The sequence below is a fragment of the Pantherophis guttatus genome, chromosome 1 (assembly GCF_059756535.1).
Source record: "Pantherophis guttatus breed Tessera chromosome 1, ASM5975653v1, whole genome shotgun sequence".
Lineage (NCBI taxonomy): Eukaryota > Metazoa > Chordata > Lepidosauria > Squamata > Colubridae > Pantherophis > Pantherophis guttatus.
In genome coordinates, this window is record NC_142063.1 from 99,057,928 (window position 1) to 99,084,858 (window position 26,931).

Consider the following 26,931-nt stretch of genomic DNA (forward strand, 5'->3'; position numbering starts at 1 on the left):
CCCCAGGACATTGCAATTGTCATAAATATGAAACAGTTGTCAAGCATCTGAATGTAAATCACATGACCCTGAGGATGCTGCAATGATTTTAAGTGTGAAAAATGGTCGCAAGTCACTTTTTTTGGTGCTGTTGTAACTTTGAATGGTGATTAAATGAACTGTTGTAAGTTGAGGACTACATGTACATTCTACGGAACTAATACTTAACATGTATGTTTGCCATGATTCTAGGTGGGAAGCTGTGCCACATAATATTTCTACAATACACTTATCTATGGTTAATTATAGAATTGACTAATTTTCAGTAAACTAAAATGTGGTTAGCTAATATGTGGTTCAGTGTGTCATGTAAACAATGATTATATATGGTAATAATCTCATGTAATCCTATAGATAAGGATTTGATGAAGCCAGCTGCTCAGCTTGGAGCTTCTAAATAACTGAGCACAAAGGAAAGGCAGCTGCAGAACTGACATTTCTTCCAAAGAAATATTGGAAAAATTAACGCTGGTTGATTACTTCGTATCTTTAAAAATAGCTTCGAAACATTGTACTGAAAAATAAACTGTGGATTTACTTTGGAGAATTTTTTTTCTCCTTACAGCCCTGTAATCCCTAGCTTCGGAGTGGAGTCGGGGCAACTGATTGGAGCTGAGCGTTTACTGGACAGATGTCCTTCCCGATGTTTACGGGGAACTCAGAGCAGATATTTTCTGTTTACACCCTGATAGAGAAACATCTATCACTGCCTAGGATTGAATTCTCAACCTTCCGAGTAGGAGGCAAATGTCTTTGCCTTTAGGTCACTGTGCCACTCTGCTTTGGAGAATGTTCTTAGGTATTTGAGCTGTGATAAATAAATATATGTGGCAAATAAATATACATGTGATAAAATAACATTTGGGGCAGTGGTGAGATTAATTTTTTTTTACTACTGGTTCTGTGGAAGTGGCTTGGTGGGCGTGGCATGGCTTGGTGGGCGTGGCAGGGGAAAGTTACTGCAAAATCCCCATTTCCTCCCAATCAGCTGGGAATTGGGAGGCAGAGAATAGATGTGGGCGGGGCCAGTCAGAGATGGTATTTGCTGGTTCTCCGAACTACTCAAAATTTCCACTACTGGTTCTCCAGAACTGGTCAGAACCTGCTGAATACCATCTCTGATTTGGGGGCTTTTCAGTCCGTACAATGATTCATTTCAGGAATCACCTCCTTTTACATGAATAAGTCTTTGTTTCTGGGGCCTTTTACTCCTCAGAAAAGAAGTGCAGCTGGCAAAGGTCTTTCTGTTGCAGCATCTGCATGATGCAATAGCCTTTAAAAAGTTTGTCGTGATTGCCTACTTTGGGTTTCATTTTGATGAAATTTTTATATTCTCTAACAATTGCTTTAGCTATAAACATACTATATTTCTAAGTACTTATACATAGGATTAAACTGTCAATATTTTAGAGGTCTCTATGATGTTACCTGTTTATTCTCTTTTATTGTTATAAAAAATCTTAAATTTCTGCTATTTGTTTGCTTGCACTTGGTTATGAATATGGTATAAGTAGGACAAAACTATACACAAGATACAGAAAATAGTAGTAGCTGCTTATATTAGATATATATTATTTAGAACTTAGAAATACATATTTACATGTCTGTTTACAAAATGATGTAATATTTTCTACAGGTGAAGTACCTTTGTAGGTGTCCCAGTGTTGTATGCACATATAAAAGTGCAGGGCTTCTATCCAAAGTTGTGTCTGACACCTTAAGAGCTTTCCTCCTCTCCCACCACTCACTGCAGAGGCCTTTTTAGGGATTCAGCTGCCACACCTCTTTAGATTGGATTTCTTTGGGAAAAAGCAGAATGTTTATGTTTCTTTAGAAGTGGAAATGATAGCAATAGCAATAGCACTTAGACTTATATACCCCTTCACAGTGCTTTACAGCCCTCTCTAAGCGGTTTACAGAGTCAGCATATTGCCCGCAACAATCTGGATCCTCATTTTACCAACCTCGGAAGGATGGAAGGCTGAGTCAACCTTGAGCCTGGTGAGATTTGATCTGCCAAACTGCTGTCAGCCAGCAGTCAGCAGAAGTAGCCTGTAGTACGGCACTCTAACCACTGTGTCACCATGGCTCTGATGATGAAACTGAAGAGGCGCTCTCAGCTTCATTAAGAAAACCCTGGATTTTAAAGTCACCTGTTCTCTTTTTCCAAGACAATAGACGTATGAGAGAGGAAGCAAGTGTTTTTAGTACTTCTGAAATGAGAATTGAAATGTATGACAATAAATTTATATTGTGCGCAATTACAGAAACTAGTAAAATCTAGATCAACATGCTATAAAATACTAACACAGAAACAAGCAATTAGAGCATTTATTTATAACTATAGTATCTTCCATTGTCAGGTAATAAAATAGGAATAATTACACCATTTATACTGGAACTGGATCTCAATAGTGTTCACTCTGGAGGCTGAATCACATAATCCCTAGCACCACCAGAACCATTCCTTAGGGTCAGGCATTCTGAAAATAAGGTATACACAGTGGAAAATAGAAGGCTGTTATTATCCTTACTGTATTTCACTTCTTTTAGGAACTCACTTTTCATTAAAATGATTATTTTAAATGTAATAATGTTTTGCAGTGAAGGACTAGAAATCTGCCAGAATCACATAAATCATACTGTATCAGCTGACTATATTTTCTATAATATCAGGGGTTTATCTTTCAGCATGATATACAGTATTACAAATATTACAAATATTACAGTAGTAATATTTATTACTAAGGAGGTCTGGCAATGCATACTACCTTCCATACAGGAGATACCATTAATATTCATACAAAAGAAGAAATGGATTATACATCTGATACCGGTATCAGAAATGGCAATATTCAAAACTCAGTGGAAGGGGCTGTTCCCACTTTTTGGAATACTCTGAGTCTTATTTCAATATGAGGTAGGTAGATTTCTGTTCCCACAGCAGAAATTTCTCTTTTATTTTTTACTGATCCTCATTATATGCTTCAAAATATTTAGGCTTTTTTAATAAACAGATAAGAGTGTTGTCCTATATATTTTAACTAATAAGTAAGCCCCAGTGAGTTTAGTAAAATTTATCTTCCAATAAATGCATGTAAGATTGCATCATAAGTAATTGAAGTTTACTGAACAATGACTGTTACTATAGCTAAAGAACACAAGGGTTTTATTAAATTGTACTTATAATTATCTTGAACATTCTATTGATCTAATGCAAACAGATTGTTTAACTTTCTACCATGGCTGTCAATAGTTTTGACTTTGAAAATGATCACAGTACCACAATCCATTGTTCTGTGCTTTTAGTAATGCACTATCATGTTGATCAACATAGTTTGTATTCTGAAAGCCTATACATTCTAATCTGACATTGGATAGATGAATGGATTTTCACTGCCTGATAAAATAAGCATTGCTGGCATGCAAAGCCATTGTCAATCTCTAAATGGCAGATGATCAGTTCAGGTGTTATATATATATATATATTTTTTAATGAGCTGCCTTCTCTCCAGTTGTTGCCTCTTTCCTCATATATATTGAAACTACTTTGGACTTCACACATCACATAATACACTACTGTGATCTGTTTGGTTTTTGCTCAGTGTGTAAGGTGAACCTAATCACTGAAATCTGTAAACAGATGAAATAGTGCAATGTGTGAATTTAGTTCATTGTAATTTATACAAGAAATCATGCTTGGTGTCATGCGAACCAAGCTTAAATACAGTACTATGTATATGAACACCGATCACATTAAGATCAACTTCTTCCCAGAGTGCTCATATTCTGTTGCTCAAAGGAAGGTTATCCCTTACTAGCATCTATTCTAGACTTGATACTGTTCAAAAAGAATTGTATCATATAATATTTTGGTATATTTGAATTTAACCATCTTGGTAGTGTATTTTGGTAATGTATTTTCATTTTTGCAACATCACGACATCACTAATTCTATTTAAAAAGGCACCACAGTTATTCCCATAGCAAACCACTTTGTCCCAACCTGGCTCTTTTAGAAAATTGCACTATAATAATGCACTTGTCAGAGTATTTTACTATTGAAAAGTAAAGAAGTCCATATCTTTAGGAACAGAAGATAAGCAAGGAGACTGAGTTAAGTAGCTCTTATAGAATCTGGGATACTATTAAATTTGACAGTGTAGCAGACAGATATTATTGTAAAACTTTCCACTATAAACACTGCTGTAATACATAGAACATTACAAAATCAATACAGGAGAATATTTGTAGCTCAGCCCTGGTGATGTTACCTAGTTTGGGTAATGAAACCTCTTCAAGAAAACAAGCAAGTTCAGAGAGCATTAAGGACCACACATTTCAAAACAGAAAACGGCGGAGTTGCTGTTTTGATTTTGAAAATATTTTGAGTTTGTAACAGCCAATTTGGGACACAGTTAAACAAACATAATTCCTATTAATGCATCTTTAGGTTTCTGTGCTATATTTCACTCCATGCTTCCTTTTAAAGACGATTACCAGTATTTCAGAGAAATATGTCAAAGAAATATTTCCCCCCTGCAACAAATGTAAACTTTAGCACCCAAATAACAAAAAGAAATTCGGGATATTTAAATGAGAGTTACAGACCCCTAGATCAACCTACTGTTTTCAAATTAATTTTTATCAGTTCAAGGAACAAGGCACCTTATTTATAGGATCGGGGCATAAGGCTACCACAAAGGGACTGAAAAAGCCCATTTACCCTTTCACGGTAATCCCGTGGTGGCTCGGAGTTTTGAATATGATACTCCAATTGGAGAAACATAAAAAGTCAATCAGCTGTCATCCCAAACATTTTTTTCTGAATTCACACACACACACACACACACACACAAAAAGAGACGCTCCGAGGAAGGCGGACGAAGAAAAAAAAAAAAAAACTTTCCTGTTCAGGCGCGGGCCAAGCCCCACCAGGGGGCGGGAAGACTTAAGGAACGACTCCGCGTCGTGAACTAGTTTGTCCGCACGCGGCTGCGGTACCATCTGCGGCTCTCCGGCTGTTTGAACGCGGGGAAAAGTTTCTGCAACGCGATGGTGCCCAAGTGTGTCAGAAGAAGACCGCCGCCCGGCAGGTCAGCGAGGGTGAGCTGCAGGGGGAGGGGTGAGAGGAGGAGGAGGTGCCGGTGAGGTACAGAGGGTCGAAAGCGGGCGAAAGCGGGGTCGTTTTAGTTAGCGGCTGCCGCCGGGACGACGCGGAGAAGCTGCAAGTTGTCCAGTTGCCATGACGACGGCGAGGATGCTCGCCGCCTTGGGGAGCCCGGAGCCGCCGGTTGCAAGGGAAGGGGGGGGGGGAGGGGAAAAAGAGCAGCGTCTCTGCCGGTTTGTCCCACGTGGGTGGGTACGCTTGAGACACCCCCGCCCTCCCTTTCTAAACTCTGGTTGTTTATCAGGCTACCGATGTTCGGGGTGCCGCTGCGTTTGTTGTAGGGAAGCGGGGGAAAAAAAGCCCAACAGTCTTGTGATAACTTTAAAGCTATCATGCTTCTTGCGACTTTTGATGGCTTGGAGTCCGATTCATGAACTTGCACGAACGACAACATTGTGTCCCTTTTGGTAAATGTGTTTTTTCTACAAATGTTGTTAAAATGGGCGGGGGGGGGGGAAATGCGTGAGCGATGCATTCAGAGGAAGACAGCCTGCAAAAGGGGCCGACTGCATTGCAATAAAAGCCCATATTGCACCTGGCCTTCCGCGGTTTTGTCCTGGCGAACGAAGTAGTAAGTTCTACAGAGTTCTGTGAGACTCGCTCCTAAATAAAACTGATTTGTGATTCAAGCTTAAATGTATACAGAGTTAATGCAGTGATTATTCACATTGGCGCTAACAAGCATATTGGGGTTCAGTTGACATAGGCAGTAAGACAAAAATACGTAACCTTTATTAAGAAATAAAATGATGGAATTGAGCATCTTGTTAAACAAGTAATTTAGAGCAGTGTTTCTCAACCTTGGTAGCTTGAAGATGGGTGGACTTCAACTCCCAGAATTCCCCAGCCAGCGCACATAATCCTGAAAAATGGAAATGTTTCCCTACTAATTTCCACATCTTAGTATTTATCATGTAAATTTACACTATTAATTGATTGGGTGGTTATGTGCCATCAAGTTAATGTTGGTTCTTAGTGATCCCATAGATATATTTTATCCATGACAATCTGTCCCTAATATGGTCCTTCAAGTATGTACTGTTACATCATTTAACTTGTCACATTTAATCACAACTTTCCTTTTAGGGTTTCAATTAAACTGCAACATTGTCAGTGTCATAATTTTTTATCTGGACTCTGAATAATTTTAAAGGTTTATAATGTTGATATTTTTTCCTGCTTTGCTTTTATCAGTTGTGTAATTACATACACTCAAAGAATACTTTACTTTGCAATATTTGAAAATTTGTTATAGATTAGCCCCACATTTGTCTTTCTGGTATTGTCACATTTCTAATTATTTTATGTCTACAGTCTTTCCAGCTTCTCTGTCTTGAAGTATGGTTAATGGAATAATATATATAGCAAAACTGGCTTTTGATACTTCAATGTAGGCTTGTGTATTGATAGAAAGGCAAGCAGGCAGGGCTTTAGAAAAGTTGGATAAGTAATGCTGAACAGAGGAGCAAGAAAAGAAAGAGTTGAGTCCTTTTGTTATTTAAATTAAAGGTTAGTTTGATCATGAAATACTGATGTGGAATATCAAGTTTTGTAATATGAGTTTATGTAGCTTAATGATATCTGGAAAGAATTATATCATTTTGGCTCCTTATAATTATTTTTTTTGGCAGAGTTCTGATATGATATACAAGCCTAATCCTTTATGCATTCTAAATTTAAACACCAGTCTTGAATTCTTATACAGAATACATTTGCGTTAAAAAAGAAAATGTGTCTTTTGTTGCTTTATTTTAAACTATTCTGTTCTTCTAAGACACCAGTTTGCAGCAGTTTGAAAAAAAAAAGAATTTACAACACTCACTTCATCCATCTGCAATTTATATAAATGGAATTTTGGGATACAGTAGGATTTTCATACTGTAAGCATCTTTCTCTCTCCCTCCCTCTTTCTCTCTCTCTCCATCTTTCTCTCTCCCTCCCTCCCTCTCTCTCTTACACATAGAGAAAAGAGAAGGAGAGTTCTATCTATGTAATCTTATTTTCTTCTTGCATTTGTACACAACTCAGCACACACTAAGAAAAGCTTTGTTAGATCAGACTCAACACCAGTTTAGCTAATGTCACAATAGTTACCTACCAGAGACAGGCTACATCAGATAACGGAGGTAGTATTTGCTTTCAAGTCTAGCAACTCTTGATAATATCTCTGGATTTGTATGGAGCTCTTCTAAGCCAGATATTATCTTGGTTATGAATTCAATACATAATTGATGTTCTTTGCAAAGAAAAGAGTTTTGTTATGTGAAACAAAAATACTTCTATGGATTTAAAAAAAAACATTAAAACACTTATATACCAACACTAAAGAAGAAAAAAAACTATATTAAAATAGCACAACATCCTAGGAAATGGAAAAGAGTATTAGAATGAAAGAATCAGAATATTAAAGCTATGTAGAAACTACTAGTCATTGTTAGTAGTTCCTGAATTCAAAATTACTTCGCTATACCTATCTACAAATTACCACGGATCATAGGAGATTGGATATTTCTAGCTTCATTACTAATACAAATTATAAATTGTGACCATCCTTATCGTTAATATTTCTGCTCATCCTCATATGGTTTGTTATAGCCAAGTTCCATACCCTCATGGTACAGATTAATTGAAATTCATACTGTATTTCCATGAGTGGGCTATAATTTGATAGGCAACTGGAAAAAATTCAGTTACTATTTACCTGATGACTCTTATTTGCAAGTCACCAGAAACTGATAATAGAATAACAGAGGGCTTTGTAAATAACCCTAATAGGTTTATTAATCCTGAAAAATTACAGTTCAAGCATTTTTAATGGTTGAACATTGCCTGTCATATATGATCACATGTACTGTCCACAATTTTTCTTCCATTATAAATTAATATTTCTCTAACAAATGTACTGTATTCTTTAGGATTTAAGGAACTTAATGAACCATATTGTATTCCCACTGTTTTCAGTGTGAAATAAATTGTATTTAGCTCCTAGATATTTCCTCTTTCCTCTTCTGGGTTGGGGATTCTATGCAGATTTATTTCTGTCTGTCCTATTTCAGTTTTTGATAAGAACTTGTGTGCTTATCAAAAATAAACAAATCTATGAGGAATCATTTAGACACAGTTGATTCCACTTTCCAATCCAAAATTAAAATGATTCCCTGTAGTGATAAACTCTGTACGTCTCTATCTCATCACATTTAAAATAATAGGCTTTTATCCCCATTCTGAAGTTTTCACAATAAGCCATACTTTTGTTGCAATATTATAAATCTCACATTTTTTTCAACTCAACAGTATTCAAATATCTTAAACTGGTCCCATCCAGATCCCGCTCACATACATGTTCATAGATACTGAACTCCAATTGTACAGGACTGGTGGAATTACCTGAGGCACATTTTTGCCAAGTTATCTGGGAAGAGTTCTGCTAACCTGGATAAAGTGGACAGGATGATTGGAGTGGTGAATGCGACTGCTTGTCAATCCTAAACCCAAAGACGACACAGCAAGATCCAAACAAATCCAATCCTTATTGCTTTCACCTAATAGACAGGCTAAAGCTGTAACTTTATTATGTAATAGATATACTCTGGGAGATTTAGCATGTGGCCTGAACTTTTTCCTCCCTCCCCTATTCAGTTCAGTCTCTTGCTTTGGGCTCCTCTCTGCTACCTTCTCCCTGGGAAGATTCAGTACTATTGCTGACATTTCCCTTCCTTTTTCAGCTGCACATTCCCTCACACCATTTGTGTTTTAGGTGTCTGTCTCTCCTGGTTGATTAAGGTCTCCCAAAGGGTGGCAGACAGTGCACTGCTGGAGAAGAGGCAGTTGTCTGCCCCCTCCTCAAGAGATCACTGGACTGAACAGATCTAGAACCAGTAAATATTTGTCCAGTCTCTGACCTTCTCTTTCTGAAATAAGCAAATTATCTGTACTCTTTACAGTTGGGATTCAGACCTTGTTATAAAATACTGGCAGCATTGGTTATGCTTGTCAATGTGGCAGGCTTGGGATAGGGGTATTGCATCCATCTTGGCTTTTCTTGGTCTCTCAGCAGCCTTTTATACTATCTGTCATAGTATCCTGCTAGGCGAGCTCGGGATTTGGGTTTGGAAGCACTGTGGTACAATGATTCTCCTTTTTTCTCTACGGTCAGTTCATTTCCAGTTGCTGTTGGTGGCAGGAGGGAGGGGGAGGGAGAGATTGAGCCTGAAGCCCTTGCTTTATGAGGTGCCTCAGATCTCTACCCATTCTCCATTCCTAAAACATTTACATGGAGGCACTGTGTGAAGTTATCCTTGGCACAAGATATATGTTTCTTCCCTGGGCTGACCAAACAATGCTATCAAGGTCCTTTCCCAGGACCTGGGGACTGTGTATGGATGGGAAGAACAGTCTTTGGCTCAACCTTAGTAAAATGTGGTTTTGTTTTTAAGATTTCCTGGTTCCAGGGATCAGGATCTTTAACTTTGCATGGAGGTGCATTTCCCTAATCAAAGTTGGTATGCATTTTGGGGATCCTCCTGGATTCTTGACTCCTGTTCAAAGAGCAGTGGACAGGGAGCTTTTGCACAGATTTGTTTTGTTAGTTAGTTAGTCTTTATTGTCAGTGCAGAACATATATACAATGAGATTGGTTGAGCTCCCTCAGTGCACCCCCCCCCAACACAATACAACTCACAGTGAAGACAAAAAAATCCCTAACCCAATAAATCATATTAACAAACACCCAGTCCTATTACAGCAGTGTGAACATGTTACACATTGCGCCGGTCCTGCAAGTCTATCATACTACGTAGTTATGTTACGCCTTATTCATAATGACTCCTGCATTAGTCACATAATTAGTCCATGCAACTCACTGTACATAGGGTTGGCCTTGAAGACTACTCAGAAGATGCAGGTTGTCGAAATGCAGCAGCAGGTAGGTTTTGGTGTTTATTATTATGCCAATGTAGCTATCGCTGTAGAAGTTGCAGTGGTTCTTAGTAGGCTACTGATACTATTCAAGGTGCTGACCATTACCTATAAACACATTCATAGCATCGGGCCCGGTTACTTGCAAGACTTCCTTTTTCCCATGGTTTCTGCCCACTCCACAAGATCTAGTTGAGAGGGCAAACTTTAGTCCCCTCTATTAACCAATGTCATTTTGTTGAACAATGAAGTATCTCCTCAGGGACAGCACCTGTACTATGGAACAGCATCCCCTGAAGATTTAGATGGCCTAGGGCTGTTAGCCTTTCACAAGTCATTGAAGACCAGGCTGTTTCCCCAGGCATTTGGGTTGGGAGTGCATGGGCTCCATTGTTGTTGTGGATAAGTTGACGAATGGTTTTCATCATTGTTAATTGATGTTATAGTATGTCTTCGATGTTGTCTCTTCATCTTCTTCTGGGTCTGCCTTGTGCTTTTTGACCTCTCTTTTTGCATCTGCCTTATATGGTATCAAGTGGTATGGTATCACCACTTTGCTGTTTTTGTATGTAATTTAAGATTGGTTCTATGCCAATTCTTTCTCTTATGATCTCATTTTTAATCTTATCTTTTTTGGTCACTCCAGCAGTTTTCCTCAAGCATCTCATTTCTGTGGTGACTAACTTAGTTTATGTTTTATTGTAAGTGTCCATGTTTAGCACTGGTAACACAAGATGAGGATGAACATGCTTTGTATGATAATCTTCTTTATACAGATCGGTACTGCCCTATATTATAGGAGTTGAGCTAGCTATCCCAATACTTGGTTTGCCTAACTGCATCGTATGTTAATCTCTTCCATTTTACCATCTTTGGTGAATGTTGTTCCTAGATATTTGAACTTTGATACTTGTTTTATACTTGTTCCCTCTATTACTGTATTTAAGGTATACTTCCCCCCCATTGCCATTATTTCTGTTTTCTCTTTGGTGATTCTCATATTATGTGTCTTGCATTCTTGGTTCATGGCCATAAGATGCTGTTGCAGTTTTTTTTATCTATACTTGCTATCATTACCTGATCGTCTGCACAGACTACTTTGTTGATATTATTTCCATTCTTGAGTTTGGCTTCTTTGTTTATGCTGTCAGTCCAGGTGATAAACAACAGTGATAATAGTACATATCATTGTTTTACTCTGAATGTTACTGTGAAGCGTTCTAATGTTCCTTGGTTTGTTCTAGGTTCTGTAATTACCATATAGCTTTTGCATAATCTATTAAGAAGTTCCTTAGTCCATATTGAGTCAATGTTTGCCATAGCAATTTCCTATCAATTCTATCAAATGATTTCTCTTGGTGTACAAATGTGACAAAGAGATTCTTATTGTATTCCATATTCTTTTCTGTTAGTTATTTAAGGACAAAAATTGCATCTGTGCAGCTTCTATTTCTTCTAAAACCCATCTGCTCTTCTGCTAGTTGAGGTTCTATAAGTGGTCTTAATTTTGTTCTATTATCTTGGACTACATTTTTCCTAATGGCTCAAGAGTGAGGTGCCTCTATATTGTGTGCATTCTCATTTGTTCCCTTTGTTTTTCCACAGTAATATTATTATTGCTTATTGCCAATCAATAGGTGCAGCTAGTTGTGTCCATGCTGTGTTAAAAATTATATGTAGCTATCTGCTGCTTGAATTATTTCTGTTGGTAGAACATCTGTTCCTGGTGCTTTGTATTTGGGTGACTTTTTAATTTTTTAACAAGTCTCGCTACTTCCTCAATCAGTATTTCTGGTTCTAGCTCTGTTATTTTGAGGGCTTGTGTTGCTTCTTCTAGGTATCTCCTAGGGCCGTGATGGCGAACCTATGGCATGCGTGCCACAGGTGGCACGCGGAGCCATATCTGTGGGCATGTGAGCATTGCCCTAGCTCAGCTCCAGTGTGCATGCGCGAGCCGGCCACCAGAAGTCGGGAAATGGGCCGTTTCCAGCCTCCGGAGGGTCTCCGGGTGGGGTGGTGGAGGAGGCCGTTTTCACCCTCCCCAGGCTCTAAGAAAGCCTCTGGAGCCTGGGGAGGGCGAAAAACGGGCCTAGCGGGCCCTCCTTTTTGTATCCTTTTTGCTGTTGCGTGCCAAAAGGTGGAGTGCTGGGTGGGTTTGCGCACGCATGCGTGGGGGCTGCAGGGGGGCCATTGAATTATGGGGATGGGCAGTGCATGAGCGACCTCCCCCCCGCTTTTGGCATGCAATGGCAAAAAGGTTAGCCATCACTGTCCTAGAGGATTGAGGAACTATTTGAAGTCTTCTCTCCACCTTTCTATTGCTTCTGATGGTCCTATTAGTGGCCTTCTGTTCTTGTCATTGATTATTTCTGTGGGGTTATATTTATCCTCTCTTTTTCGTATACTTTTGATTACTTTGAAAAACATTCTGCAGGCTGATTTCTCATTATCTGCTAATAATATTCTGAAGCAGGAATTTTGTTTTGCCTTCTTGATCATCCTGTTTGTATCTCTGCATTTTAATCTGTAGTATATATAATCTTCTGTTTTCCCTGATTTTATCCAATATTTGTATAATTCTTCTTTTTAACTTTACTGCTTCTTTAACCTCTTCACGCCATCATGCAGTGTGTTTGGTCCCATTCTGTCTTTTTCCACTTTTCCCTTTTCTGCATAGTTCCGCAATGTTAAGCAGGGTAGTTCTTCCATTCATCCTCCACATTTCCCACCTTTGGTGACAGTTGACGAAATGTTGTCTCCACCCTTGGTTGTAATTTGTCTACTATTTCTTGTTTAAGTTTTGCTATCTTAATTTGTTGTTGTTAGTTGCGAAGTCGTGTCTGACCCATCGCGACTCCATGGACAACATTCCTCGGCCTTCCTGTTCTCTACCATCCTATCTTAATTAATTCATAGTTTTTATTTGGTCTTTTTCTGTTAATATTAGAGTTGTCATATCTTGCTGTTAGCTCTACAATCTTATAATTGGTGTCACATATTCCATTGGGGATACTTTTGAAGATTCTGAATCTTCTTTTTACTCTTGTTAATATGTAATCCATCTGACTTTTAATGGTGATGTTATTCCATTTATACCATGTATAACATTGTGAGTCTCGGTGTTCAAAAATGTGTTAGTGATAAAAAGTTTATGTCCAAAGCCCGTTCTCATTCCTTTCACTGTTCTTAGCAGCATGTGGGCTGATGAACTGTTAATACTCTTTTCTGTTAGTACCCACTCTACCATTGAAATCTCCCATTACATACAGTGTACTGTTAGCTTCCACTTTCTCTATCTCCTCAGATAGTTCATCAAAGAACTCATCCTTTTGTTCTTCTGTGTAATTATCATTCCATGGGGCATATAAGTGTACAAATGTTTCAGTTTGTTCTCTTCCCTTAATTTTCAATATTATTATTCTGTCCGAATAGTTGATGTCCAGTGTGCATTTTGCTATGTCTGGGTGTTCAAGAAGCCCAATCCATTTTTTGCTGTGGCCCCTCCTCAGTAAATAAACAAGTATCCTTTGTGAACTTTTTTACTACCATGTGGTTTGCATCTTATATCGGCTAGTCCCATTATCTTGATCCTTCTTTGCATTATTTCTACAGTTTCCTCTGTTTTATTTCCCAAACCGGCAGTGTTCAAAGTTTCTATTTTGTATTTCGCTATTCTGTTTTTTAGTACTTCAACATCACTGCGATTATTTTTTTTTTATTTGCCCATTTGTATCTTCTTATAATTTTTGTAGCAATATATTATCTGGGCCTGTCTCCTCTTCACCAGAGCCCCTTTAGCCAGGTTGTTTCAGGGTGACCCAAGATGGCCTTTATGGCTGCCCTAATGGTCCTGTAGCACAAGGCCACGCCCTACTTTGCCCACTCCTAGTAATCCTTTACTTTGGCCTGTTACCACCCCTCATGATGTTGATACAGGATTGGACTTTAAGGAGGCAGGTTGTAATTATTCATTTTTAACGTTGTAAACCAACCACAGAAAAATATATTCAATTGTTACGAGTTTCCAGCAATATTCACAGATTCTGTGATTTGATGTCACTTTTTTTCCCTTAATTTCTGGCAAGATACTTGGTCCTTTCTTTAAATTTTATAACATCATCCATTCGGTGAATGCATTAAATTATATAATTCTAACTATTAAATTCCTTATGAGTGGTTGAAAAAGAAGTTATCTAATGTCCACAAAAGCAATATTGAATCACAAATTAGTTACATTATCTTAATGTTCAGTGGACTCCTATTCATTCTCTCTAAAATTATTTGAGCAGCTTATAAAATAAATGAGTGTTTTTAAATTCTTTATTTTGTAAAACACATTGAATTTAAAGTTTGAAGAATGGAGAAATATATAAATTCTGTAGTAAGAAAAATGACAAAAGAATGAATAGATCTAAACTATTGATAGATCTGACTATTGGGGGCGAATCATTGGCCCCCACGGAGAGGGCTCGCAACTTGGGCGTCCTCCTGGACTCACGGCTGTCTTTAGAAGAGCACTTGACGGCCGTGACCGGGAGGATTTTTCATCAGGTTTGCCTGATTCGCCAGTTGCGTCCCTTTCTGGATCGGGACTCTTTACGCACGGTCACTCATGCCCTTGTCACCTCCCGCCTGGACTATTGCAACGCTCTCTACATGGGGCTCCCCTTGAGGAGCACCCGGAGGCTCCAACTGGCGCAGAGTGCGGCCGCGCGGGTGGTAATGGGAGCGACATGGCGTTCCCATGTAACACCTCTCCTGCGCGAGCTGCACTGGCTCCCGGTGGTCTTCCGGGTGCGCTTCAAGGTTTTGGTTACCACCTTTAAAGCGCTCCATGGCTTAGGACCCGGGTACTTGCGGGACCGCCTACTACCACCAATAGCCTCCCACCGGCCGGTACGCTCCCATAGAGAGGGGCTCCTCCGGGTGCCGTCAGCCAAACAATGCCGACTGGCGGCCCCCAGGGGGAGAGCCTTCTCTGTGGGGGCACCTACTATCTGGAACGAGCTCCCCCCAGAGATACGGAGGATCCCGGATCTGCGCACCTTCCGCCGCGCCTTAAAGACCTTACTATTTCACCAGGCCGGCCTGGCCTAATTTTCCCCCTCTTTTATAAAAGATTTTTAAAATTTTAAATATTTTTTAGTATTTATATATTCAATTTTAAATTGGTTTTAAAAGTTTGGGGTTTTAAATTTGTCGGGGCCAAAATTATTTAATTTGATTTTATTCTATTTTTTAAATTTTGTATTGTATGTGTTTTTATTGTTTGGCTGTGCACCGCCCTGAGTCCTTCGGGAGTAGGGCGGTATAGAAATCTAATAAATAAATAAATAAATAAATAAATAAATAAAAGAAAAATATATTTCTTTTGCCTAGTATAAGGATAATTTTACAATATTGTTGCTTTGTACCCTTTCAAGAATCCTACTCTATTCTTCATGGATACTTTATAGTTATAGTACATGAAATTTCTTGGGAAAAACATTGAGATTACCTGATAGTGAAGCAGCCATTCCTGAGAATAACTTTTTATTTTCTGATATGAAATTTGCTTCTGAATTTTTATTATCCCTGCAATTTTTGATTTTAAAAAAATTAATAATAATGATAATGTTAGATTTTGCCAGACCAAAGAACAATGCTATTCAGTCCTATATTCATTTAGTCCAATTATCTTATTTTCCCATGGTTACTAATTACATAATTAGCCTTTCCTAATAGAGAAAAAAATACTTGAACTTCCTGATTTTTGAAAACTGTTGTACTTGTGATCCATGGCAATTGAAAATCAACTTTCATCTATTTTGTTGTTTTATGGTGAGAGCCAGTTTTGTTTATTGTTGAGCTGCTGGGCTAGAAACCATGAGACTATGAGTTCTAGACCTGCCTTAGGCATGAGAGAATGATCAAGTCATTCCCCCATTGAACAAATACACGCTAACGCCATTGAAAGAATTTAAGATCTCTGTACTACTTTCTTACTGGATGAAAACATAAACCTAGTTTTAGATTTGGTACATGTTTATTTGGGAATAAATGCTTAATTAAATAAATTGATTAATTTCATGTCTTATCCACATTATCCACTTTTCCCCATTATATTTATATAAAAAATTGAGAATATTGGCAAGTAGCTCTGCCCAGAATGGAGACAATCTTCCTAACATGTACCTATTAAGAATAAAAAGCCTGCTAGAAAAAAAGTGAGATCCCTAACAGTGATGAAGTACACAGGAATTAAAATTTGGAGTATTTGAAATTAATTCTCAAAATTTCTATCTGGATGAAAATTCCTCCCTCTCTCTTCAAAACTGTTGTGAATGTTGTACATGTATATATCTCCAGTACAGATTGATATCTCATGATAGAAAGAAGAAAATTAAGTATATAAATATTTACAGTTAGTGTGAGGCTGAAAGAAAGAATAAAGATTCTTTAAATAGCAAACAATGCTAATATATTTTGTTAGGTTAAGTAATAATTTTCTGCCCTTTCTAAAAAAATGGATTTGGAATGAAAAGTGTGCTAATTTTATTTATTTTTTAAAAACTAGATTTTTGTACATTGGTAGCCTGGAATTGATGATATACAATGATATTAAATTTGATAATGTTGAATATATCATCACTGTGTTTGTAAGCAATAGTTTATGGTTTAGCATTTTGTATTCCATTTCCAAGAGCATGTTTCTCCTTTTTTCATCTAGGGAGGTATAATATTCTGCCTTTTTAATATTTCCTAGAATATTCATTCTTCTAGGAAAAGGGTGGGTGCTAACTTCCTACAGTATGAATCTGGCCATTGTGGCTTGTCCAACAAATCAAGATTAAAAACAACATTGTTTAGTGTTAGAATTATTTGCAGGGTTTTAACTGGATTATGATAGCTGCTTAATTATTCAGAAAATATTTCTGAAGCCAAATTTTGATTTTTGTAAATGTGTATTTGTAATTCTGCATATGTTGCTTGCAATATATAAAGTGTGACTTGTAAGAAACTAATTAAACGTATCTTTTTAAACAAGCCTTAGGGATTTTGATGCTTAATGGATGTAAAAGTGCCTATTGTTTCCGATTATAGTATTTTATTTGGTTGTACTCTCAGGTTGCTTGGTTGAGGTTCTTTGTATGCAGCACCACTTAGAGTTGTTGTATAGAAATGTTGTGAAAGAAGTGAAATCTGCTGACATTTTAAAATAATTTAATATCTGTAAACAGATGCTTTTTAGAGAAGTCTCTGTAGGGTTAAATATGTATATAAAGCCAACTGGAAAAGAAATAGAGCAATGCTACAGCAAGTACTTGCGGAACTAACTAGGCAAGAATGCAAAGATTCTATTGAAGGCACTGCTCCTAGCAACCAACCACGTCTGTACGAAACACAAGCATGGTGAACTCCTTTGTTCAATGGATAATTTTTCCGTTTAACAGGAGTCTTATCTAGGCTTGGTTTTATAAGCTGTTTGTTTACAGAATGTTTTGCACAATTTATTTTTCATAAGATTTTTTTTATTATGATTATGAATTTAAGAGCCTAATCTGAAAAAAATGCTTAAAGTATTCACATTATATTGGAATGATTTTATAAAGTTGTGAAGGGCAAACTACATTAGTACACAATGGATTGTCATAATACAGGGTGTAGTTTCTTATGTTATGGATTAGTATGAATCCATCCATTATAGCTTAATGCAGTGGTTCTCAACCTTCCTAATGCCGCGACCCTTTAATACAGTTCCTCATGTTGTGGTGACCCCCAACCATAAAATTATTTTCGTTGCTACTTCATAACTGTAATTTTGCTACTGTTATTAGCCCCCACCAACTACCCCTCCCGGCAAATTTCGCCCTTTGCTGGCCGCCAGGCTCAGCCACCCTCACTCGCTTCCACCTTTTGAGGACATACCTGCCCTTGGGCTGCCTGCAGCCCTGCACTGGTTTCCCCCCCCCCAGTACTAACAGGCTTGCTGGGCCCACAGGTTGGTCGAAAGAAGGAGGCGGCGGCTTTGGCAGACCAGCAGCCAGTGAGCTCCGAACGCTTGGCTTGCCTGGGCTCCTTCCCCCTGGGAGCCGCCGTTCCCTGGCTCGGCGTGGCACCCCCACCCGACACCTAGCACTGCGCTGCCTGCGGTTGGGCCTGTCACCCGACCCCCGTCACACCTGCTCCTGCGCTGCCAGCCCAGCCAATGCCGGAGAAGGAGCAGTGGACGGGGCAGCCAGCCGCCCAGCCAGCAAATGCTACCCCGTGCACCTGAGCCGGCCAGTCGCTCTTGCCCTTCCCCCTGCAGCCTGCGGCTCCCAGCAGGGATGAGTCCAAGCAAGTCGCGCATTTGGAGTTTCCCTGTTGGGATCGAGAGCACTTCTGCTGTACACTGCCGTCCCTTCTCCGGGAAAGAAGTGAGCTGCTGGAGGGGCAGGGAGCTGGTCAGGCGGCCTCCTCTGACCCAGCTGGCCTGCTCGCCATGATGCTGGCAACAGCAGCGGCTTGCATTCCTGCTGCGAGCACAGTGCACAAACTTTCCCTGATGTTTCTGAAACTTCGCTGTGGGGCTGAAGGCGGGTGGGAGGCAGAGAGGGAGGAACAGGCAGCTGCTATGCCTTGGGGCTCCAGGGAAAGGCAGCCGAAAGCTCCATGCCAATCACGAGCCCCAGGGGTGCCTGCTTCCAAGGGAATGGCTCGGCTACTTCAAAGTGAACGGCCAGGAAGCTTCCTCGCCAAGAGAGGGGCAGACGGATGCTGCGCTTAGGGGGAGTGGCACCACACACTTCCCTTTCCCCTTGGCTGATTCCAATCCCAGCCCTGCCTCTCCTCAGCCTCTTTCAACTCTGGAGTTTGCCGTTCTTCACAACTTAGCACTGTTTTCAATCGGCGAGTGAGGCAAGAGCACACGCAGCATCCGTCTGCCTGTCTCTCGGCTTCCCGGCCACTTGAAATAGCCGAGCCGTTCCCTTGGAAGCACCCCCGGGGCTTGTGATTGGTGGCCTCCACATGGAGCTTTCGGCCGCCTCTCCGGGAAGCTTCCTTGCCGAGAGACAGGCAGATAGAGGCATGAAATCCTGAAATCTTTTGAGACTAAACTAAAACTGATACCTGAAGAATCTGAATATCTATCTTTCTCCCTCCCTCCCTCCCTCCCTCCCTCCCTCCCTCCCTCCCTCTCTCTCTCTCTCTCTATCTCTCTCTCTCTCCCCCCACCCCACCCCCTCTCTCTTTTCCTTCTGAAAAAATGATTCGGCAAATAAGCACCCGATCTCTCCTGAGAGATTTAAGATTCTTCTTAGTCTCAAAAGATTTCAGGGCATGGAAAAGGAGAAATTCTGGCTGCCCTTCTGCTCCTTCCCTGGCGTTGACTCAGGGACACAACTGCGAAACCCGTCCAGAGTCGAGAGGGGACTTCGAGACAGGGACGTGATCATCGCCCCGTGTCCTCCTTGGCTTGCAACAGATGGCTCGGGTGGGGTGCAGTAATTAAGCCTTAATGCTTTACGTAAACTAACCTGTCAGGTTTAACATAATGTGAAAATCAGGCCAACAAGTGATAACAGTATTAACAAACGCAATATTACAGTCACGACATAATATAAAACATGGAGATTTAACACTAAGATGCTAATCGTCATTACTGTATTTGTTTTATGTATGCAATATTATGGAATACATATTAGTGGGTAGGTAGAATCACTGCTTGTTTATGAGAATGGGCGTTGGTCTTACCTGATACGCCTCCTCTCTGACTGGCGCCCACGGCAGTCATGCCTGGGTACTGACACGGCTGGTATCCAATAGGACCGAGTCTACTGGAACTTTCAGCACCGCCCCTTCCTGTTGTATTCCAGTTTGGAGGCGAGGCTGTCCAGCAGACTGGAGTGTCTGTAGAAAGAAAGCAGATAATAAAAGACTTCCCACCCCCGAAACCCAGGGATGGCCGGAACGGGTGGGGCTGACTGCCGTGGGCGCCAGTCAGAGAAGAGGCGTATCAGGTAAGACCAACGCCCATTCTCCTACAGGGCACCCACGGCAGTCATGCCTGGGACATACCAAAGCATGATGTCTCCTAGGGAGGGAGAGGCCGGACCTGCTGCAGTACTCTCCTGCCGAAGGCCGTGTCCGCCGACGCGTAGATATCCAGACGGTAGTGCCGGATAAAAGGAGTAACTGACGACCACGTAGCGGCCCGGCAGATCTCATCCAAAGGAACTTGCGTGGACCAGGCAGCAGAGGTGGCGGCACTCCTGGTGGAATGCGCCGTGATATTGGCAGGAACCTGCAGGGACTGCGTTTCATAGGCCAATGCTATGGTAGCTCTGATCCACCGTCCAAGAGCAACAGAGGAGACGCGGGAGCCCATAGTCGAAGGTTGGAAGGATAGAAAAAGAGCTTCTGACCTTCGGAAGGAGGCAGTACGGGCCACATAAATCTTGAGCGCCCTGCGAACGTCCAGCTTATGCCACCTGAATTCCTGGCAACGGCGGGGAGAAGAGCAGAAATTCGGAAGCGTGAGCTCCTGTGACCTGTGAAAGATGGTGTTGATCTTTGGCACGAACGCAGGGTCGAGACGAAGAACCACCCTGTCCGTGTGAAAAATACAGAGATCGGGCCGCACGGACAGGGCAGCGAGCTCAGAGATGTGCCGAGCGGAGGTAACTGCAACGAGGAACGAAACTTTGAATGATAAAAACTTGAGACCAACTTCCCATAAAGGCTCGAACAGAGGCCCCGTCAAGGCAGAGAGGACCTTGTTCAGATCCCAAGATGGGAATCTGTGAACCGTGGGCGGACGGAGATTGGTTGCGCCTCTCAAAAAGGATCGGATGAGGGGATCACTGGTGATGGGCGTGGAGGACGAACATGAAAGAATCAACGATAAGGCGGCTACCTGCCGTCTGAGGGTATTAGGGGATAGGTCCGCAGTAAAACCCTGCTGAAGGAAATCCAGCAGATGAGGAACTGAAACGTCCGTAGGTGAAATGCCTCTTCCTCGACACCAAGTGGAAAATGCCCGCCAGGTGGAGCCATAGATCTGAAGCGTCGATGGACGGCGTGCAACTTGAATGATGGGAATCGCACCAGAAGGAACTTGAGCCCTGACTAAGAGGAGCCGCTCAGCCTCCACGCGGTCAGTTGGTAGGACTGAGGATCCGGATGGAGAAGAGGACCCTGGTGGAGGGAGATCTGATCGTCGGGAATCCTCCAGTGGGGAGCGACGGACAGATCCATGAGATCGGCGAACCACGGGTGGCGAGGCCAATGTGGTGCCAGGAGAAGAACCTCTGCCCGCTCCGCAACCAACTTCCGGACGACCTTGGAAACAAGGGGTAGAGGAGGGAAGGCGTAGAGGAGTTGCTCTTGCGGCCAAGGACTCCGGAGAGCATCCACTGCTTCCGCTCCCGGAGAGGGGAATCAAGAGAAAAAGTGGGGAAGCTGCCGGTTGGTGGGTGTAGCGAACAGGTCCACAGTCGGACGGCCGTACCGAATGCACAGATCCTCGACAGAAGGGGATGTAGACTCCATTCGGCCGGATCGATGAGGGAGCGGCTGAGGGAGTCCGCTTGGGTGTTCGCAGATCCCGAGATGTGTTCGGCGCGGATCGACAATAGATGGGCTTCCGCCCAGAGACCCAACTGGAGAGACTCCTGCATCAGGGTCCGGGAGCGAGTCCCCCCCTGGCGGTTGACATGAGCCTTGGCCGAGACATTGTCCGTGAGGATGAGGACGTCCCAACCAAGGACATGAGGATCGAAACTGAGAAGAGCCCGATAAATGGCTCTCAATTCCAGGACGTTGATGTTCAGGGCTCGTTCTGCCTGAGACCAGAGACCCTGTGCCACGTGCGACTCCAGGTGACCCCCCAACCCAAGAGGCTGGCATCTGTGGTGACAACGATCCTGCACTGGTCCCCGAATGAAGAGCCCCGGGAAATGGCTGACGATGTCCATCAACTCAGAGAGTCTAGAACCGCAGGCGGAAGGACAATTTTGGAGGCCAATGTGCTGGTCAGACGCTGCTGGTAAGGGAGTAACAGCCACTGCAGCTCCCTGCTGTGGAGGCGAGACCACGGCACGATGCCGTAAGCAGAAACCATTTTGCCTAGGAGGCTAGAGAGACCTATGAGAGAGCGGAGCCCCGCCTCCGAAACTTGGAGGCCATGTCAGAGAGACTTGTCTGGTGCTCCAGTGACAGGGCAACTTGGAGAGTGGATGAATTAATTACGGCCCCCAGGTGCTGAAAGCACGTAGCAGGAGACAGATGGCTTTTGGACCAATTTATGGAGAAGCCATGCCTTTGCAAAATGGACACAACCAAGGCTATGTCCCTATGGGCCAGAGGTACGGTTTTGGAAAGGATGAGGATATCATCCAAATAAAAGAGCGTCCGAATAGGGATAGAGCTAATGTGGGCGATAAGGGCAGCCATTACCTTGGTAAATACCCTGGGGGCGGAGGAGAAGCCAAAGGGCAGAGCAGCATACTGAAAATGCTGGCCATTATAAGAAAACCTAAGGAACTTGCGATGGGAAGGGAGGATGGGGATGTGGAGATAGGCCTCCGTTAAGTCAATGGAAGACATAAGGTTCCCTTTTCGAATGCAGAGCGGAATAGTTTGGAGGGACTGCATTTTAAAACGGCGGTATTTGATATGCCGATTTAGGGACTTCAAATCAAGGATAGCCCTCCAACCTCCCGAAGATTTGGGAACAAGGAATAAGCGGGAATAAAAGCCCTGGCCACGTTCCTGGGATGGAACAGGTTGAATGGCTTTAATGGCCCGGAGATGTAGAATAGCCTGATCAACTCTAGCCCTTTTAACAGGGTCCAGAGAAACGGGACAACGGATATAATGGGTGGGAGGAGAGGAATGAAATTCAAGTCTAAGGCCAAATCTAATTGTGTCTCTGACCCAAGAATCAGAGACGGATAAATCCCACTGGTCGGAAAAATGAGGTAATCGGCCACCAAGTGAGGAATCAGGAAGATCCCTAGCGGGACCGTCTAAAGGGTCGACCCCTCCCCCCACGAAATGAGGATTTCGATGCAAAACGTGGTGCCTGTCTGACCTGGTTTCCGAACTGCTGGGGAGCCCTGGAAGGAAAGGAGTGGTGAGAGTGGTGCTGGAAGTAGTTGGAATCGGAGCCTCGAAAGGAAGAAGGACGAAAGGAGCCTTGAGATCGGTGTTCAGAATGACGAGCTATGGAGGGAAGGATCTTACGGTGGTCCTTTGTCTCAATTAACAGGGGATCCAGCGGAGCACCGAATAATTTGTCAGCAGCATAAGGCGAAGAGGCCAGGCACCACTTATTCCGGGCATCCGCCTGCCAATTCCGGAGCCAGAGGAGGCGTTGCGAAGTTATGGAAGTGCCAATGGCCTTGGCGGAGAACCGGGCGGCATTAAGCGTCACATTAGCGGAAAACTCTGCCGCCGCGAGGATCTTACTAATGTCCTGATGGGAACGGTGGTCAGAGGCAGGAATGCGATCTTGCAGGTGGCGTAGCCACAAGATGGATGCACGGTTAAAGAAAGATGCAGCCGAGGAAGCTTGGATAGACCAAGCAGATGCTTGGTGACATTTGATGAGGGTCCTTTCCGCCTTCTTTTCCTCAGGTCGCAAATACTCCTCCGAGGGGCCTGTGGGAGGCGAGGAAGTAGATAAGGAGACGATGGGAGAGTCTATGGTTGGTACCTGCAAGAGGGAGGAGAATTCTGATGCCATGTAGAATTTTTTATCTAAGTTGTTCGGAATTGGCCCGGAGCTGGGAGAGGACCACTGACGTTTCAAGACCTCCGAAAACAATTTAGGAGCCGGAATAATATCAGACTGCACCTTGGGTTCCTGAAACAGGGCAGATGTAGGATCAGCCAGCACAGGAAGAGTGGACGAGGAGGATCCCTCGATCCCTAGGCAAGTGGTTGTTTTAGCCTTGTAGAGCAATGAACGAAACATATGGGGCTTGAAGAGTCCCACAAATGCTGGCTGATCAGGTTCTAGACCTTCGTCTTCTGACAGGTCCTGCTCAGGTAACTCCCCCTCCTCAGACAGAGAATCCTGACCCGCGGAATCTTGGTCCGAGGCATCAGCAGCGGATTCCTCGAGAGAAGGGCGAAGACGGGAGTGAGAGGCCACTCTATCAGATCTCCTGCCATCGGAGGAAGGCCCCACTGATCGATGTTGCCTTGGGTGATTCCTTGGTGAATGGCTTCTGAAATGAGGTCAGCCAAGGAGGCCTGCATGTCCCGAGGCAAATTAGCTGCCTGCAGGGAAGGTTGAAGGTCAGGATTTGAAAGAGAGGAACCCTGTGGGTCTTGAGCGGGATTTGGAGACCACTGGCATTGCGCTTGATTATCCACAGGATCCGAGGGAAACATAGATGCCACCTCAGCTGTATTGATGTTATCCCCCTGAATAGACCTGTCTGGAGACAAGGCACGAGGAGGCCCAGATTGAGTAGAGAGGGCGGGGGAGGGAGGGGCAGGCTGACTTTGAACAGCCTTGGAGTGCGCTTTTTCAAAGGCCTTCTCCATGGCCTTGTGGCGCCTGTCTTCGTCTCTGGCGAGGGCTGAGGTTTTTGGGAGGGCAGAGCGGTGGGAAGAAGTAGCCCTGACCTTGCCCCTGTGGCCAGTTGAAGTACCTTCTTTGGGATCCTCATGATGGCGACGTTTTCCCTTAGATTTGGATCGGGAGGGAACGTCCGCCATTTTGAACAAATGCGGCCCTTAAAATGGCGCCCAGGCACCTCAGCAATGGTAATTTGAATTGCCTGGCTGCTCGCTAGCCTTACAGCTTGCACGCGAGACTAGGTAATTGGCGTGGAATTTCACCTCGTGCCAATCAGCTGGGAAGCGGAGATCTGGCCGATCAAAGAGCCGCTGATACCTGAATTGCGGCTTGCCTTGCTGCTCGGAGGGCGTCCCGCATGGAGTGGAGAGTGGAACAGCGCGGAATCCGCCCTCGCGCTGGTCAGCTGGGAAGCGGCTCGCCTCGCTGTTCAATGCCATCCGGATCTGAAGAGGCGGGAGACGGCGAAAAACGGTACGGAATGCATGTCGCGCTTGTCAGTTGTGAAGCGGAGCGTTGGGGCGCTTCAATCCGCCGCTGTCACAATCAGTGAGGGCAATAAATGTGGCGGAGCAAGCTAAGCGAGCTCGTGCTCATGCAAAATGAGAGGAAGCTGCCTGCCGGCAGTCCTAGCAGCCCCAAGGCTACAGTAGAAAGCACTTGGCCAAAAATAGGAAAAAAGGGTGAAATACTGTGAAGAAAAACCTACAGACACGACTGTCCAGGAACAGACCGAGTCGAAAAACTGGGATACAGCAGGAAGGAGCAGTGCTGAAAGTTCCAGTAGACTCAGTCCTATTGGATACCAGCCGTGTCAGTACCCAGGCATGACTGCCATGGGCGCCCTGTAGGAGAATACTCAATTTACTTTAAGACATTCATATACCATGGGATGGAGTGGAGTGGAATGTAACAGGGTTTGAGCTAGAAAGGTAGAAAGGTTAGTTAGATGCATAGGTACTAATGAACTTCAAACTGTATTCTGCAGTGTTGCTTTTTCCCCTGTGGAAATTACACAGCATGAACATGAAGGCTTAAGAAACACACAAGTGAGGTACGTATCATCTTTTGTGGAAATAAAAAAATCGATTTTCTGATGATTTGGCAAGAATTACCGCTCTTAGATAAGGCATATGTATTTCAGGGACATTTAAAATGATGGTTCACTGAATTCAGAAGTACAAATAGCTAGAATGTAAATATACTGTAAAATTCTGGTTAGTTTAATTTGTACAAGAAAGAATGGGACCAGGGTGCCATCTTGTGGAAAAAACAAATAATAGCATTGTTATCTGACAAAATATCATTTATTATTACTACTGACTCTAGGTGGCTTTATAAATACTTAGCCATGTGTAGTTATTTTTTAGAATATTTTTAAATGCATGTATAAGAACTACAATTTGTGACTTGTAAATTTGTGACTTTTAAAAAGTTTGCAGAATACAAAACTAGCAAAATATGGCTTATAGTTCAGCAATGTATCTTTTACTTTTTCTTTTTCATAATGATACTACATTAAATTGAAAATATAAAAACATTTCTTATCTAAGGCATACCTTTCAGCATTTGTGTTTATTTCAGATAAAAGTAGAAAGATAATAATCTCAATTTATTTCCCTTTCAAAAGAAAATAATTTAAGCGTTGCACTCATGATTCAGTACATAAGTCTAGTTTGAATGTTTTGCACCAGTGTTCTGAATGATTGTGCACAAGAATGATTGTGTAGAGAAGGATGCAGTGGGTCAATTGAAAATACAGTCAAGGTTATAGACTTCCCAGAAAAAGGATGGGGCATTTTGAATGGGATCATGAATAGGATTAACTGTGGGCTCATTTATTTCAAGATAAAGTTGAAATGATCAGAAAAAATTTAAATGAGGAGAGGAGAGAAGATGAAGAGACAACTAGAAAGTAAAATGAGATGGGTTGTATAAAGCTGCAAAGTGGATATGAATAGATTGCCAAGAAGTAGAATAGCAGCTTCATCATTTATTTATTTATTTATTTTATTTGTTTCAATTTCTATACCGCCCTTCTCCAAATAGGACTCAGGGCGGTGAACAGCCAAAGTAAAAGACAGGACATACAAAATTTAAAAACAGTTTAAAATAATTAAATATTCGGTCTTGGAGGGGTTGAGTCGGAGCCTGTTTCTCCCCATCCAGGCCCGCACGGCCTCCAGGCACTGGGACATCACTTCAAGGGCATCGTTGGGGTGGCCTGGGGTGGAGATGTACAGCTGGGTGT

General features: G+C 42.4%; 1 protein-coding gene across 6 annotated transcripts in view; it reads left to right on the plus strand.

Moving 5' to 3' along the window:
- The first annotated feature begins 4,992 nt into the window (after nucleotides 1–4,992).
- The window catches only part of STK33 (serine/threonine kinase 33), an 81,296-nt gene continuing 59,357 nt past the window's right edge, over nucleotides 4,993–26,931 (plus strand). For 2 of the 6 annotated variants that reach the window (XM_087879182.1, XM_034417021.3), the window contains exon 1: nucleotides 5,306–5,616. The gene's annotated coding sequence lies outside the window, so the exon portion shown is untranslated. Of the gene's footprint in view, nucleotides 5,146–5,305; nucleotides 5,617–26,931 lie in introns of those variants that run through there. The other 4 variants (XM_034417020.3, XM_034417024.3, XM_034417019.3 and 1 more) reach the window with 4 other exon arrangements.